This window comes from Lagenorhynchus albirostris, chromosome 9, assembly GCF_949774975.1.
Source record: "Lagenorhynchus albirostris chromosome 9, mLagAlb1.1, whole genome shotgun sequence".
NCBI lineage: Eukaryota > Metazoa > Chordata > Mammalia > Artiodactyla > Delphinidae > Lagenorhynchus > Lagenorhynchus albirostris.
The window spans coordinates 95,922,292-95,926,617 of NC_083103.1; positions in this window are offsets into that span (position 1 = coordinate 95,922,292).

Here is a 4,326-nt window from a genome sequence, read left to right on the forward strand (position 1 = left end):
AAGGGCCAGGCTCTTGAGATGCCACGGATCCCAGGAATGAGCGAAGGAGCTCCCACCAGTCCTGCTGCCACACGAATCCTCGTTCCCGCCCCTCTGCTCTCACCTGGATCTGCGCCAGGTCATCTAGTCCAGATCCTACTCTAGGCAGGTCCCCACCAAAGACCCACAACCTCACCTCTCGAGGAATAATCGTGAGTCCCACACCTTTCACTGCCAGATCGGCCTTCAGCAAGTTGCCAATCAATCATGGGTTTTGCAGCCCACGGAGCGTCTTAACATGAGGATGCAACCAACCTCAGAGAAATCGTTTGCTCCCCAAGGCCAACCGCAAGGCCAGTGGGGAAACAAATTATCAGTCTGCTTGGGATTAATTTGCTAAGAAGCATGAGCTAGCCGAAGACCTCCCCCTCCCTCACCTGGCTACGTGTCCTCCCTGGAGAGCCTCAGGGACCCAGGGCATCTTTCTCATCCCCTGGGGAGGGCGTCCTGGCTCACTCACCCACATCCTCTTGCAAGAGGGTCTAGTGGCTCCCAGGGTCCTGGCCCCAGCGCCTCCTCCTTCCCTTGCCTCTCTCAGCTTCAGCCTAGGCAAGGTGACGAATTAGGAGCCAGGCGTTAGCACATCCATCCAGCAATTAGCGTTTATCTCTCTTGATCGTGTGCCTGGACAACAGTTCATTTTCAAACTTAATAGTCAACACTCAGAAAGGTAAATCTGCCTGGGTCACTCCTGGGAGGTGATGTGAGGGTTTGGTGGGAAGACGAGGACAGGGTAGGAACTCAGCCCACATCTTTGCCTCCAAGCTGCCACCCCTCCCCAGAGTTATTCCTGAGGCCTCTGCCCTCCCCATAGAGCTGGTCAGGAGGAATGTACAAGATCCCCCCCATTCCATGTGAGCAGCAAGTCTGAGGATGACAGACATCAGTGGGCTCTGCAGTTTGCAGCCCCTCGGTTTTTTCTCACTTTGGATTTCAAGGGCTCTGACATTCCATCTCGCACTTCACTTGGGGGTCTGCCTTGTACAGAGTCCCGCCTTCGGGGGCTGCAGAAGTGACCCTGACCAGCCCACCCAGCCCCCTTCCTCAGGCCCACAAAGACAGCGCAAGGGCAGCAGCGCCCACGTGGAGGGGACCCTCCCCATGCACCACACTGCAACCTTCATGCCAGGCTGGATGGGGTTTGATGGGGTGAACAGGAAGCCCCTCCTTCCTGCTCAGCTGTCGTGATGCATTCCACAGCCTAGGACCTCAGGGTCTATTTAGCTAACGCAGAAAGAGGGAAGAAAGGGGCTCCCTTTGAGGAGCTGTTCCTGACTGCAGGGCTAGGGGAGGGAGGCTTAGTGCCCATTAACTTGTGGTGAAATGCTGCCACCTGCTGGCCATATCTCAGAACTGCAGGGAGCCCTGGGGCTGGTCAGGAGACCAGAAACTGCCCAGCAGCCTGCCAGTAGCCCCTGTCCAATTGCAGAAGGTTGAAAGGACCAGAAACCCGAGCTTGCTCTCAGGTTTGCATGTTGACTTCACAACAGTCATATTATCGTGTATCAATTATTGGGCGCTTGCTGTGCCAGGTGCTTTTCACACATTCCCAACAATCCTGTACGATGCCTTTACGGAATTTACCCTCCTAGAGGCCAGGGAGCTCACCGAGGTCACACAGCTGCTGAGTGGTACAGTCGGGACTCGCTCAGGCAGTCTGGCTCCGGACTCTGTACTCCAAACTCCGAAGCCCACGTTTCGGTTCCCCACCCGATGGAATGTCCCAGATAGCCCCTCCCTGGACCTCTCCCCGACTCCCCTTTTTTTTTTCTTTCATCTCCCAGCTGCCACCCCTCCCCCCAGATAGCTGTTTCTCTGCCTCCAAGTCCTGTCCACATGCCCACTTTCCTCTAGGAGAACAAGAGAGAGTAATCCCTGATATCACGGAGTCCATATTCCAGTGGGTCCTGAAGATGCAGGTCCAGAGCAGAGCTCCATGCTTCTGAGGCCCCCGCCTCCCCGCTCCTGACCAGGAAAGGCATCTCTTCAGGGAAGGCCCAAGCCCCATACTGTCGGGGTCTAAAGGTGAGGGGGGGCAGCCGGGTGGGTAAGGGGAGGCGTGGGGAGTCAGGAGTCCAACCCACCTGGCTCTCGACCAGGTCCCGATCAGAGCTCTAACCTGGTACCAAGCTCCATTCTTCAGTCCCTTCGATCCAACCACTCACGCTATGATCTTTGCTGCACAGAGCTGGGAAAGGACCGCAGGAACGATCCAGTGAAAACACCTCAGTTTTTAGATGGGGAAGGTCGGGACCAGAGAGGGCAAGCAGATCACACAGCAAAGTGATGGAGTCAGGAAAAGAAATCCCAACTACTTGGCCCAGCTCCCTGCTGAGCCCCAGCTCTGCCGCGCTGCCTCCTCCAGCCCAGACCCCACAGGTCCTCGCCCCTGTGCTGGCAGGCTACCCACAGCACCCCCGGGATCGCCTGAGGCACAGAGCTTGTGAGGACAGGGCACAGGGGAGCATGGATCTGAGAGAAACTAGAATAGAAATGGAGTCTTGCTTCTCTCCTTTCTCTCCTGTTCTGGGGAGGGGCATGTCCCCTCCCATTCCCTGAGCCACGTGGGGCCTGCGATAGTCCCAATGTTTTCATTCACGCTGAGGAGGGAGGCTTTCTAAGAAGTGGGAAGAAAGGAGTCCCTTGATTGCTTTATAATCACAGCTCTGGCGGTAATGGAAATGGTGGGGATGGATGTGGGAGCACCGTGTTTGGGGGACGTCCTCACCCAGGTCCCAGCAGAGGGCCCAGGGCCTCCAGGCTGCAGGTGGCCGCTCCTGGGGAGGCCCAGGCCTCAGACAGGCAGGGGCCCAGCCGCCCCCATGGCTCTCAGCCCAGAGAATTCAGCAGGACTGGGGTGCATTTCCCCTCCTTGAGCTGGCGGGCTTGGGGAAGGGCCCAAAATGTGGGCACACAGGCCCTTTCTCAGAGCATCTGGGCGCCCCTGGAGCCCGGGGGCGGGGGTGGTGGCCCTCTTTACCATGACAGCCACAGGGACTGCAGGTCCTAAAGAAGGTAGGGGAGGCCACGGGGCACTGGGTGCCACTGAGATGGACCTGCTGGGAGGGGAACACTCCTCAGAGGGCATTGCTCATGGAACCAGCACCCAGGGCTGTGGGGAGCACAGCCAAGGCCGAGGACACTGCTCCCAGACCTCAAGGGAGGGCAGCAAGGGGGCAGAGCATCCCACGCGCAGTCGGATCTGCTTCCTGATGACAGCAGAAGGTTCTCCCCTCACCTTCCCTTCACCTTCCCCTCTTTCCTCCCGGTCATCCTCTTATCCATCTCTCCTGATTCCCAGGAGCCCCCTTCTAGGACGTCTGGCTGCTGGCTGGCATCCCAAAGCTGCCCGGCCCAGCAGGGCAGGGAGGGGAAGAGGAGGGTGTTGCCCCTCCACGATGGACCAGCAGTGAGCTCACTGAGGTTCTTTTACTGAGGTGCGTGGGGCTGCTCCCCTGGGATCATTTGGCCCCTGGTGGGGAGCAAAGAAGGACATGAGAATGGAGGGGCCTGGGGGGGGTCCCAGCCATACCGGGGCAGGGGTGTAATTTTCTTGCACCCTCTTTCCTTCCCTCCCAAGTCATGCATCCTTCTGTTTTGCTTGCCTCTTCCAGGGAGCCTTCCCTGACTGCCTCTCCAGGCCTCTCTGGGTTCCCAGGGACTGGAAGGCCTCATCTCCTTTCCCCATGGCCCAAATTCAGGATGGCGCTGCCCTCGGGAGCGGGGCTCCCCTGCCAGGCCTCAGCTGTGGGCTCCCCTGCCCAGGAAGCCCTCTCCCTACTAAGAAGGCTGTCAGGTCTGAAGCCTCTGCTTGGCCTCCACCCCAGCCTGTGGGTAGCCACTCCTGGGCCTGGCTCCCCTCTGGGGACTCTGAGGTAGGCTGGCCAGGGGCTCTGAGCTCTCACAACCCTCGGGGTATTCCGGTGATCCCCCAGACCCCACCTGCACCATCCTCCCTTCTGCTCACTGTTAACAGAGGCCGCTTCAGAAAGGTCCAGTGTCCTGCACTGCCCACTAGGGACCCAGGTGGGTGTGGGGAGGGGTGGGAGGGAGACCCAAAGGAACCACGTCTTCTGGAGGAAAGAGGGGAGATGACCACATACTCATCAGAGGTGGAGAAAGTGTGCTCAGAAGAACTGCAGCCAGCCCCTCCGGTGACCCTCAGGGAGACGCTTGTTCAATACAAAGAAGTGAGTGATCAGTGGTTTATTTAGGAAGGGAAAGCCCAAGCTGAGTGTCTCCCTCCCTCCCTCCCCCCTCCCTCCCTCCCCCCTCCCTCCCCCATCC